Source organism: Mesoplodon bidens, assembly GCF_964165515.1.
Source record: "Mesoplodon bidens genome assembly, chromosome: X".
NCBI lineage: Eukaryota > Metazoa > Chordata > Mammalia > Artiodactyla > Ziphiidae > Mesoplodon > Mesoplodon bidens.
Window position 1 is genome coordinate 51864489 of NC_138163.1, and position 12836 is coordinate 51877324.

At 46.9% G+C, this 12836-nt stretch overlaps 1 pseudogene across 1 annotated transcript in view; it reads left to right on the forward strand.

Annotated features, from left to right (window-relative positions):
- LOC308608804 (nuclear RNA export factor 3-like) overlaps nt 1-12836 on the forward strand; it is a 60862-nt pseudogene that overhangs the window by 15034 nt on the left and 32992 nt on the right. The window contains exons 4-15 of the transcript in view: nt 138-216; nt 2870-3026; nt 3247-3400; nt 4022-4105; nt 4213-4317; nt 4442-4522; nt 5064-5171; nt 5336-5445; nt 6323-6359; nt 6725-6793; nt 6879-6934; nt 7078-7185. The product of the transcript in view is annotated as a nuclear RNA export factor 3-like (transcript). The remainder of the gene's footprint in view (nt 1-137; nt 217-2869; nt 3027-3246; nt 3401-4021; nt 4106-4212; nt 4318-4441; nt 4523-5063; nt 5172-5335; nt 5446-6322; nt 6360-6724; nt 6794-6878; nt 6935-7077; nt 7186-12836) is intronic.

Consider the following 12836-nt stretch of genomic DNA (forward strand, 5'->3'; position numbering starts at 1 on the left):
GGACTATCCTCCTCTATGCTCTTGGGGAAGGGACTTCCTGTTAGGACTCCATCTTGTTTGTGTGGCTCTGACAAAGTGGTTTGGGGCTTGCACTCTCCTTCTTCGGCAGCCCTTCCTGATATTCTCCAAACCTCCAGCTCCAGACCCACAGATTCTCTTCACGAGCAGCCTGCGAGGAGGGTGGTGACAGACCACTGCCCTCAGGCCACCCCATGGGTGAGTTGGTCAGCATGAGACCTTGTCCTCAGATCCCTACAGGGCAGGAGGGGTTCTGGGTTCCCTCCCTAACCCCAACCCACAGGACCCCCAGCAAGCTGACCCCCCTTTAGAGAAGGCATGCAGAGGGCTCAGGCTCACTATTTCCCACTCTCTTGAGGAAATGGGCCAAGTGGGCTCTGACACACCCATCCTGATTCCATGTGGAAAACCTCCCCTCGGGCTTCCCTGGTGGCGCAGTGATTGAGAGTCCGCCTGCCGATGCAGGGGACACGTGTTCGTGCCCTGGTCCGGGAAGATCCCACATGCCGCGGAGCAGCTGGGCCCGTGAGCCATGGCCGCTGAGCCTGCGCGTCCGGAGCCTGTGCTCCGCAACGGGAGAGGCCGCAACAGCGAGAGGCCCGCGTACCGCAAAAAAAAAAAAGAAAAGCTCCCCTCTTATGGAAATGGCCCTGGCTGAGGTGAATTATTTCCCCTGGCTAAGGAAAAGGCAAAAGTCATGTGATCTTCTCAGGTCTAGGGTTTGGAGAGTAGGGAGTGTCATCTAGGTGGGGCGTGGGATTGTGTAAACTAATATTCCTTGGATTTATACGAGGTGGAGGAGGGGCAGAAAACCCACCATTACCACTGAATATGACATTAACTAGTCAGGGTAAATTGTATTAGTCCATAGAAGCTTACTGAGGCTTGCTTTCTTACCCAGCATATGATCTATTCTGGAATGTTCGATGAGTAGTTCTTATGAGCATTGTTCTATGTCAATTAAATACATTTGTTAAGTAACATTTTGTTGTTTTTTTTTTAATTTAAAAAATCTCCTTGTTATTTTAATTGGAATACTATTATTTCACAGATCAACTTAAACAGAACTAACGTTTTTTATGATGTTGAATCTTCCTAACCTAGTATTGTATTTTTTTTATTAGTTTCTGCTTTATAACAAAGCTTCTCCCTCTAGCTGAGTTTTTGTCTGCCATTTTGTGCATCACTCAGTGAGCTATGTTAAAATTTCCCACTGTGACTGTGACTTTGTCCATGCTCTATTTCTGTTAGATTTTGCTTTGCATATTTTGGCTCTATTTTAGGACATGCATACAAATTTAGAATTTTATATTAATATCTCCTTATTGCATTGAACCTGTTATCACAAAGAAATCTCCTTCTTTCTCTAGTGATGCTTTTTTCTTTAAAGTGTACCTTTTCTTTTACTGATAGGGTTATACCAGCTTTCTGTAGGTTACTGTGGAAAAGGTATACATTTTGCCATTTTTTTGATTTTCAAATTTTCTCGATGATTAAAATTTGCATGTGTCTCTTTTCAGGAGCATTTGATGGAAGGTTTCTTGTCCAGTCTGATAATAGCTGTCTTTCTATTTGGAATATTAATCTGAAATTTTTAATGTAAAAGTAGATGTAATTTGGTTTATATATACTATCTTACTGTATATTTATTTTTGTCTCTTCTAAATTCTTTTTCCTTTCCTTTCCTTTGAAATGATTAACATTTTATAACTATTAAATTGTTACCTCAAGTGGCTAGATAAACATTCTTTTGCCATTCTTGTAGTGTTTACCCTTCAGATTACAATGTACATTTTTGCCCTTTCAGTCTAGTGTTAGTTAATTAGTTCTTTAAAACTCCTCAGACAATTAGGGGACCTTGAGACACTTTGATTCCATATACCCTCCAAATTTATTGTCATGCATTTTCATTGTCTATATATTTAAATCCCCAGAAGAAATTACTATCATTGTGTTATATAGTCAACACTCATTTAAATTTGCCTACATATTCACAAATGTCATTAGTCTTTCTTTCCTGTATCTACGTGCCTCCACCTGGGAGGATATTTCTTCTGCCCAAAGAAGAGCCTGTAACATTTCTTTGAGTTTGAGTCTTCTGGTCACATATTTTCCGAGTTTTTGTTACATGATGATGAAATGAATGCATATTTTAGGACTGTTTGTCCTTAAAGCATACTTTTTCTCCTATTACAATAATACTGTTACACTGAGTTGATATCTTGTTACTTTTGGAAACTTCTCAACAAAGATCTCTTCAAATACCACTTCTCCACTGTTCCCTCCTCTTCTTTCTGGGACTCCCATTAACCATGTGTTAGCTATGTTCACTGCATCACCTTTAATTATCTCCCCCTCGCTTTTGGTATTCTCCATGCTATGTCTCTCCAGGCTCCATTCTGGATCTTTTCATCGGCCTTATTGTTTATATCTCTAATTCTTCCGTCAGGCAGGGAGGTCACCTTTGACCCTTGAACCATCACACCAGGGTAGATTTCAGGGTAGGTTTTATTGTGCTCCTAGAGCCAAGCAGAGAAGAGAGAGTTAGAGGTGAAAAGTCACTTGTCCCAGGTCACATAACCTGAACCAAGCAGAGCAGGGACTAACATCACAGACTAAACCCTGGGTCCAGACCCTTTCCTCTGTGCTTGTTTTCTTCTTGGCTGTGAATGCTCCCCACCTCTCATTTCCTGAGAAGTGGAACCACAGTGAAGTTTCTAAGCCTTTTTTTAGCACTGTGACACATTTCTCTTTAGATTATAAAGTCAGTGATATTTCTTCATTAGCCATGAGAACTTTCCCAGGAATTTTTCTGGTACTGGGCCCATTGATGTGTTGTTCTCAATTTCAGAGAACATTGATCAAGTGAACACTTTACAAAGAAAAGCAAGATGCAGGTGTATCTACCGAAGGAGACAGAGCTCTTGGTCTCAACAGGCCACATCCCAGCAGCAGCAAGATAGAGAATCACTGCGAAGTGATGCTCACGTGGACATCCAAGTAAGATAGTAAGTGACGAGGCAGCATGGCTGACAAGTATCAACCAGTGAAAAACAAAACCTTGTAGTTAAATATGTCATTCTTCTCTCTAACCTGGAAGAGTGAGGAATGATGGGATCAGGATAACGGTTGAGCAATCTTTATTGTAGCTCTGCTATCATTGGGGAAAATGTAGAGAGGACTTCCCAAGACTATACGGACCACTTTCTTCTCTCCACTTCCCCACAGTGCTCCCTATGCCCTTCCATCCTGTCATCGGAGAGGCAATTTTCAGGAACAAGACGAAACCCCTGTTAACAAGGAGACAGAGCAAAAGCCTCCAGAGAGAAGAATGGAGAGAAACAGGCAGGATGAGACCTTGGGGAGCTGGTTCAAGATCAGAGTGAGTGTGCTGGCTAAATGGACCTAACATGTAGAAGAAGATGACAGAGAGGGTCATGTTGGGCGCATGTAGAGATGCTGGGACTTTTCTCTCGTGGCAGTGGAGCTGGTAATCTGTCTTGTTATTACTAGGAGTTAACGTCCTAGATCATGTGAGGGCAGGTTCAGAGAAGCAATATAAAGGGAGCAGACTGACTGCAGGGAGCATGGGAGACGCTGTCTAAAACAAAGGAGGAAACTACTGCCAAGGAGATGGAGCAACTCCACACCAGAAGACGCAGTTTGGCTCAAGCTGAGTGTGGGAGGAGGTTGAGTCTCTGGGATCCTCGTCAGAGGGGCAGGCCAGGTCTGCCTTAGGTAGGATCTCTTAGAACTTTATAAAAGTAAGTACGTGTGAAAGATATGAAGTCGATTATTTCAGGAAAAGTATTTAAATGGAAAGAAAGGGTATATAGGAAGTCTGTGTCTGGTGTAAAAGTTAGCGATAACAGATATTGTCCTATCTTAAGAAATTACCTAAAGCCTGAAAAAAGGTCCTAAAGCAAGACACAGCTGGGTCTTATCTTAACCTTGGATTCCATTGTATCACTTTTCTTTCCCCAATTATTTCTTTGCCTCCTAGGTTCCCTTCGGTATTAAATATGATGAGAAGTGGCTGCTGAATTTGATTCACAAGCAATGCAGTGTCCCCTTCACCCCTGTCGAAGTAAGAGAGGACATTGAGGCCGATGAGAGGAAACGGGGTAGATGGCAGGCCCAGATGAGAAATGGCTCTGGTCTCATATTATGCTTCTCTTGTCACTCTCCCTACAGTTTCACTATGAGAAAATGGAGGCCCAGTTCTTCGTTCAGAATGCCAACATTGCCTCCGCACTGAAGAATGTCAATGGCAAGATTTACAATGAGGCTAATGAAAGGGTGTGTGTCAAGGGCATGAGCAGGGCTAGCTGGGAGCCAGAGGGCAGGGCAGGGGCATGGTCTTGCTTGATCCCAGGGCTCAGATTTCCTGGAGCTTACCCAGCCCCTCTCGTGTTCTCAACAGATATCTATCTTTGTTGATCCCTGTGATGCACCCCACTCTGTGCTGAAGGAGCTGAGGTCAGAAAAGGTGGAGCAGATAAAGGTAATGCAGACTCAACACAACCTGTGCACTCACAGCCAGACCCACCTATTGCCCCCGATCACCACCTCAGACTCAGAGCCCCTGAACCCCATCCCTAACTCAGCAGCTGCCCGTGAAGGAACGATATGATGCCTCCCAGCAATCTCGTGACATCCAGAGAGTCCGCTCCGACCCTGGTACGGCGACAGCAGCAATTGTAGAGCAGGTGAGAGCAGAGCGGTCTAGCTGGGAAGGATACTCAGGAATGGTAACTCGGGGAGGGGTTGGTGCTGGAGCTGTACCAGCCAGGAGCCTCTCAGCCCCCGATTCCCTCCTCCTGGCTTCCTGGAGACTTGATGACCCGTGATACTGGAATGGCGCAAAACCCTAGAAATGGCATGGCTGCCTCCCTGCAGATCCATCCAGGGAATATGCCCAAGATGAGGACCTTAGACCCAATGTTGGGGCTGGTGGTGATGGTGGGAGAGATTAGGTAGAAGAGGCAGATTGGTCTCAGGTATCCCCTGCTGGGGTCCTCACTCTAACTCTTTCCTCATCATAGATTTTGGCCTTGGACCTGAGTGATAAGAAACCCTACCAGCTGCACGGCCTGTCCAACACTATGCCGAATGCTTCCAACACCAAGAACTGGAACCTGTCCAACACTGAGGTGAGGTGTGGTACCCAGATCCGTCTTTGAAGGGAAGGTGGGAAGGCTTATGTGATGGTGACAGAGGAAGGGAAATGGATTTGTAGGAAAAGGAAGGGACTAGGGGTGCACGGCCATCCTGGCTCAGTTTCTCTGGCCCATGTGGTTCCTCCTCATAATCACAGGTGAAGTCTGCAGGGGAGATGGACAAGGGTGAGCGGCTGGAGCCAGAAGGGATGTGTGCAGAGAGAAACCCCCTGTGCACCACCTTCCCTGATAAGTCAACCAACATAAGGTCAGATGTATCCTCTGTTACCCGCTGGCAGCCTGAGCTACTCCCGAAAGTGCCCGTTTGCAAGGGGCAGCTGATGTGGACCTCAGGGAGGACTATAGACCCTATGCTCTCCTCTCTGCATCACAAAGTGGACAGAGTTTCAACCACAATCCATATGGGCCCCCAGCCCAACGTGTGCATATTTTACATTCTTACCTGCTGTGTCTGAGCCATTCTGGGGCAGGTGAAGAGCTGCAAAAGGGGTGCCATTTCACATTTCCTCTCTCTTCTTCCCTGACCCCCACCACGGGAGAGCTTCTTTCCCTTCCCTTTGTTTTCTCTCTTTCCCTTGTCTCTAGGTCCGTATGTCTCTGTCATCTCACCCCTCGTACCTTCACTCCCTTTCTGTCTTCATCCCCCTCCATCTCCCTCCCTGAGCCCCACCTCACTCACCTCCCTGCCCCAGCATCCTGGGCCACCCATGGGGGGAGTCCAGGTCTTGGTCCAGGTCTTGGCAGAGTGCAGGACCCTAAGTGAGGTGGCAGAGCCTCGGGTACACACCCCAATCCCTCTTCTCCCCACAGCCTTCAGCCGGGCCCTGGAGGAAGGAAGGGAGGGGAAGGAAGCCCTGCAGCATGAGTTTGAAATGCTGGTCATGGTGGCACTGGAGAAGGGAGTCCGCGCATTCAGCGGGGAGCTACCCAGGGGAAGGAGAGGATGGGAGGGAGGGAGGCGGGGAGGGAGGCAGGGCATGCTCTCCCTCTGTGTCAGTCGATGGGGGACGTGTTCAGGGCCCTGGAAGGCTGGGACACTGGGGTGTGGGTGTACTTGCTCCCATGAGGAAGAGGGTCACCTCCACAGTTTCACTGACTTATCTGTTTTGTCTTGATTTTGGCAGCTCCATCCTGGAATTGTTCCCCAAGTTACTAACCTTGGTAAGTGCATTCCTCGTTCACAGACTCCTCTAACTGGCACTGACAGCACCCACAAACTACTCTGAACCCCATTAGGTCTTGCCACAGTTACAGTTTTGAAACTGACCCTTAAACGTCCTGGGCGGAGGGGGATGGTACAGCCCCTGTGGGAACGTGACAAGGGCTCTGGATCTTCTTCAACCACGTTCTTCACAGGCTTTGGGGAACCCACGGTGATGATCCAAACTGTAGTCCTGCCCATGGAATTTCCAAGGCCCTTTCACCCCTGACCTCTGACCCTCACCCTCTCCTGGGCCCATCCTTTTCCCTGATCATCCAACACCACCTCCTGGTCTGCACTGCTGACATCCTCTTCTCTTCCCCAGGATGGCCAGGAGACATCCCCACAGGCTAAGTGTGGTATTGAAGCCTGCAAGCGCTTACCAACCTGCAAGGTGAGGACGGAGGATCAAGCCGGGTTTTAAGTGGTGCCTGAGAAGGGTGTGTCAGCCCTGGTCCTGAGGACTGTTTTGATTCCAGGGAAGCTACTTTGGATCTGATGAGGTGAAGAGCCAAGTCCTGCAATTCCTGACTCTGTAAGTACCTCTTGGAAGCTGAGCAAGGGGAGGAGGGCTAGGACAGGTGAGGCCCCCTAAGCACAGGTCTGCTCAGGGGAGTTTTCAAGTCTCATTTGAGGTGCAGACCACGGAGGGAGACTGTCCTCATTGCCCCCCCTTAGGTACTACTTGATCCATGACTACGGAGACCGACAGGTTCTCGCAGGGGCTTATCACGAGGAGGCCTGCTTCTCCCTGACCATTCCCTTCCACCCCGAGGACCCAGCCCCGTGAGTATCACAGCACAGGCTCTGCTCCTAGGCCGTGTGGCTCCCCAGCAGATACAGGCCAGCTCCTGCAAATACGCACCACCCACTGTTGCTCTTTGTCTCCTAGAAGCAGCTTGTGCGAGTACTTCAAGGACAGCAGGAATATGAAGAAGCTCAAGGACCCCCGTGAGTGTGCGATGGGAAGACTGGGTGGGAAAGGGTGGTGAAGGGGTCAATCATAGGGCCCAGGGCGTGGCAGCCCCTGACCTTCGCTCGCTTGCCCTCCCCTCACAGACCTGCGGGTTCAGCTGCTGAAGCACACAAAACGTGTCATTGTGCATACCCTCTGTGGGTTGCCCAAGACTCAGCGTGACTTCAGCTCCTTCGTGGTGGACACGTGGTTTCAGACGGTGAGCGCCTGCTTCCTCCCTTGGGCGGGCCCAGGAAGCCGCAGGTGGGTAGGAGGTGGAGGTGGTGACTGGGCACCTGGGCTCTTCCCTTTCAGGAAACGATGCTCTGCTTCTCCGTCAGCGGGGAATTCCATGAAGGTGAGTATGTGTAGACCCCCTCCCCAGATGCCCCACTGCTGCCTCCCCCTGGCCAGGCTCACTCCCAGAACCACCCAGCTTCCCTGACCCCTTCCCTCCCCTTCTGTTCCCTTCCGTCCCTCCCCTCCCCTCGCCTCTCCTCCCCTCCCCTCCCCCACTGTGTTCTCCAGCCCTCAGTCTTCCCACAGACAACCCAGGTCTTAGCTGTGTCCACGCCTGTGTGCCCAGCACACCCTGGGCGTTGGGGACATAGGCTGTGGAGTTTGGTGCCTCTCATCCCAGATCCTTACTGTGAGAACTTGGGCCGCTATTGAACCTCTCAGTTTCCTCATTTGCACAATGCGGTAGTTGTATCCACCTCTTGGGCAGCTGTGAAGAATGCATCCCGTGAACTTGTGTAGTGGTTGTCAGGGGCCCTGTTGTCACTGGGCGCAGACTGCTCCTATAGTTGCCCTCCCCATTCCTGACACCCTGGCCCCCGTGAACAACTGCCCTCTCAGCATTAGTGTCTAGTCACACCCTGACTGGGGACCGCCATGTGAGCATGTACAGCACGTGCGGCTCTCAGGGGTACTGTTGTTTGTTTGCTGTTGAAGTGGAAGGAAGTTCTCAGGGCTGTGTGCGTGCCTTCACGCGGACCTTCATTGCTACCCCTGCCAGCTACTGCAGGTGAGAGCCCTGTCGTGGGTGGGAATGCCCATCCCTGCCTGGGCTCAGGGGCGTGGGAATGTGATGGCACAGACCTTAGGTTTACTCGGTATTGTGGAAAGCCAGCAGGGAGATCCCAGGAGCAGTCTAGCTTAGTGGTTAAGAAGAGTATGGGCTCTGGAATTGGCCTATGCATTCACTCCTTCCCCAACACTCACTCGCTGTGTCCTTGGTCAAGTCATATGACCTCTGTGTGACTCAGTGTCTTCTTCCGAGAATGGGGATCAGACTGTCCACCCCTTGCACTGTGGTAAAAGGTAAATGTGAAATTGCCCATGGGTTGGGGATAAACCTATAAATCGAGTGAAGGTGGTAGACAGTCTCTCCAAAGGTGGGGTCTGTGGGGAGGGGCAGAGTTACCAGTCAAGGAACCTGGGAGACAGACACAGGAGGGACGTGGAAGGAATCTGGTTGCTGAGTGCCAGTGGGAGCAGAGTCAGTATTGGGGGTGAGGGTGTCCATCCATCAGTTGTCTGAGGGCCCATTTTTCCTTCAGTCTGTGCATCCTGAATGACGAGCTGTTTGTGAGGGATGCCAACCCAGTGAGACCCAGAGTGTGTTCTGCATCCCAGTGCCTACACCCACCTCCAGCTCCATGTATACCCTCTCCCAGCTGCAGCAGGACATCATGGAGGCATCCTCCACCCCATCTGAGATGAACCTCTAGTGGTCTCAGAAGTGAGTGCTGAGTTTGCATGGGGATAGGAGGGAGCTGGGACGAGTAGAGGAGTGATTAAAGGGAATTCTCAGGTCATTATTTTAAATCTATGTTTTCTTACAAACGTTTACTTGTGAAAAAGTCCCTAATTTCATACCAATACATTTCCATGTACTATAAAATACAGGTTTCCTATCTTATATACTGTTTTGAAACTTCTTTTATTATTAGTACCAGCATAGTTTCTTCTCAGTATATGTGAAGCTACATTACTCTTTCTAAGATCAATATATTAAACAATTGAATTCCTGGAAGCCATAAGCTATTATTGATAGCCATTTACCTTTTCGCCTCTTTTTCAGCATTACATGCAATGGCATCTGCTCATTCTGGTACATACATGTTGGTAAACTTGAAGGCTTGCTCTTGTAGCATAGATTTAGCAAAGAAGTTGTGTGGTCAAGTGTCTCCAGTTTGGTCCTAAGGGAGGTCATCTATCCTCCCCCACTACAGGTGCTTTCAGTACAATGACTAGACTATACCAGAACTAAACATTTCTTTACTCATCAAAAAGTGAATTCTGAGAATTCAGAGATAAGACGAAATAGACCTCTAGGGTTTCAGGAAGGTGAAGGCGGACAGAAGTCAGGTGCCCTGGGGTTGACACTCACGGCTGCTGGCTCTGCTGACATCCCAATTCTTTCTCTTTACTTTCTTCAGTCCAAGGGCAAAATTCCAGATGAGACCCTCATCCACTGACCTGGGATCTTGAGAACAAAACTCTGCAAATGAGCCTTTAGATGTCATTTTCATCCTCATCATATTTGTTACCTCTCTTCTCTTAACTGAAGCCATATCCATGACTAAGCTTGCAGTCCAGCTAATCAGGAAGCCAAAGTTTACTATGTAGGCCTGCCCATTGTTGTATATTTTTCCCACGCATGATCCTTGTTTATATTAAAGAGTAACATTGCACATTATATGTTGTGTGTCTTGGATTGCTTTTCCCCTGACCGAACCATGAGTTAGTGGGGCCAGGACCAAAAGGTCCCATCTCCCGCATCATCCCTGGCAGTCTCTAGCATTTATATCTGACCTACACAGTGCTTGAAAATTATACAGTAACGACTCCATTCCTGGACTACCCTAAAATCCACACTTTGCCTCCTGATAACCTTCTCTCCACCACTTCAGTACTCACAAGTTGTGACCGTTCTGATGTTCACTTCTATAAACAAATATAATGGATTTAGCAAGTAAAGTACCATATTTACTCCAATAATTATGGGTTTCTTAATCATTTAACAGGTCTAAAACTTTGTTAACATTTTTATTAGGTTCTTAGGCTCTGTACCTAAGACTGTTTTCCCCACAAATCCTGTGTTGTTTTTCTAACTTTTTAAATTTGAAATAATTATTGATTTACCAAAAGTTGCCAAAAAATGTGTAGAGAGATCATGTATACCCATCACTCACCTTCTCCTAATGATAACACCTTGTATTACTTTAGTACAGTATTGAAACTAAGAAACGGACATTCGTACAATCCACTGAGCTTACCACAATTTCGCCATTTTACATGCACTCATTTGTGTGTCAGAACACTTGTGTATAGTACTTATATATATAATTCCATGCACTTTTACCAGCTGTGTAGGTGTTCTAAACATCACCACAAACAAGATAAAAAACTGTTTCATCACCACACGTTTCCCTCATGTTAACCTTTATAGTCACACCCACGTTCTTCCTGATCCCACATCCCTAAACTCTGTCAAACACTATTATAATTTCCTAAATGTCACAGAAATGGAATCCTATAGTACATTACCTTTAGAAATGGATTTCTTTCACTCAGCATAACTCTCCTGAGATCCATCCAAGTTGTAAAGTGTGTCTATCATCTGTTCCTTTTTATTGCTGAATACGATTCCATGGTGTGAATGTACCACAGTTTGTTTAGCCATTCCCCCATTGAAAGCCATCGGGGCTATTTCCCCTTTTTAACTATTGTGAGTAAAACTGTGATGAACTTCATGTAAAGGTTTTTGTGTAAACATAAATTTTCATTTCTCTGGGAAAACTGCCCAGAGTTCAACTGCTGTATCGTATGGTAATTGCATGTTTCGTTTGGAAAAACCTGCCAAATTGTTTTCCAGACGGCCTGTACCATTTTGCATTCCCTTTGGCAATGTATGAGTGACTCAGTTTATCCAGTGTCACCTACATTTGATTTTGTCACTTTTTTTCAGCCATTCTGATAGGTGGGTTTAACATTTCATTGTGCTTTTAATTTGCATTTGCATGATGGCTAAATATGTTGAATAGCTTTTCCTAAGCCTATTTGCTCTCTGTTCATGTCTTTCGTCCATTTTATAATTGGATTAAGAGGCAAGAAGTTACCTCTAGAGAGCTGCCCTGGCTCTGGCTAACAGGCAGAGTAAGAGAATGTGAGGCCCCTCGAGACTCACTTTTCTTGACAGGGAGGGCAGAAGTGGGGCTGAAGCTATTAAATGTTCCTCAAATTAGGACTGAACTTGGATATGGAACAGAATTAAGAGGTGGGGGCATCTCTGGGTCCATCTGTGGAGATCTGGATAGGGCGGGAAAAGAAGGGGGATATGGGGGAGAGGAAGAACAGTGGAAGGAGGGAGATACGGGGGGATGCCTTCTAAATGATGCTGGATTCATCACTCTCAGACTGCTCAATGGAGTGCACAAAACTAGTCTCCTAGACATGTGGTTTTCAACTCTGGATATCCATTAGGATCCCCTCTAATGCTCAGATTCAACCAACTGAATCCGAGCCTCTAGGGATAAGCCCAGTCATCAGTATCTTCAAGGTTCACCTCCGTTGATTCTAATGAGCTGTCAAAATTGAAAACCTTATCTGATGGTGTATTAGTTTGCTATGGCTGCCATAACAAGATACCACAGGCTGAGTAGCTTAAACAACACAAATTGATTTCTCACATTTTAAAGGATGGAAGTCCAAGATCCAGGTGTCCACAGGTTTGGTTTCTTCTGAGACTCTCTCCTTGGCTTGCAAATGGCCTCCTTCTTAGTCCTTCTTCACATGGTTGTCCCTCTGTGCATACACACCCTGGTATCTCTTTATGTGTCCTAAACTCCTCTTATAAGGAAACCAATCATATTGGATTAGTGTCTACCCTAATGGCCTCATTTTAATTTAATCACCTCTTTAAAGACCCTAACTTCAAACACAGCCACATTCTGAGGTACTGGTGGTTAAAGCTTCAACATATGAATTTGAGTAGGACACAGTTCAGTCCACAACAGATGGTATGAGAAATACCTTGGTCGGAGAAATTCGTCTCCCTTTTCGCTACCTTCCTGGAACTACTATACAACACTTCTGCCATCACCTCATTAGGTAGGAGTTGGTCATATGACCATGCTTGCCTGCAAAGCAGGCTATAAATATGTTCTTTTACTGGAAACATTACTGTACCAAATAAATGTGGGATTCTTTTTTTAAGAAAGAAGGAGAATTGGTATAGAACACATGCTACACTTTCATACCCAAGGCAGCTAGAAGCACTACCTCAATTATCATGTCCTTTCTACCCAGTTTTCCAACCACAGTTTTCATGGGTTCAAACCAAACTTCTGCTTCAGAGACACCTGAGGTCCCTCTCCCATCCGCCCAAATCCCATGTCCAAGACTATGCCTGAGTCCTCACAACTTAGCGTGCTTAATCTACGTCATTCACTCACTCATTCATTCATTCAACAAA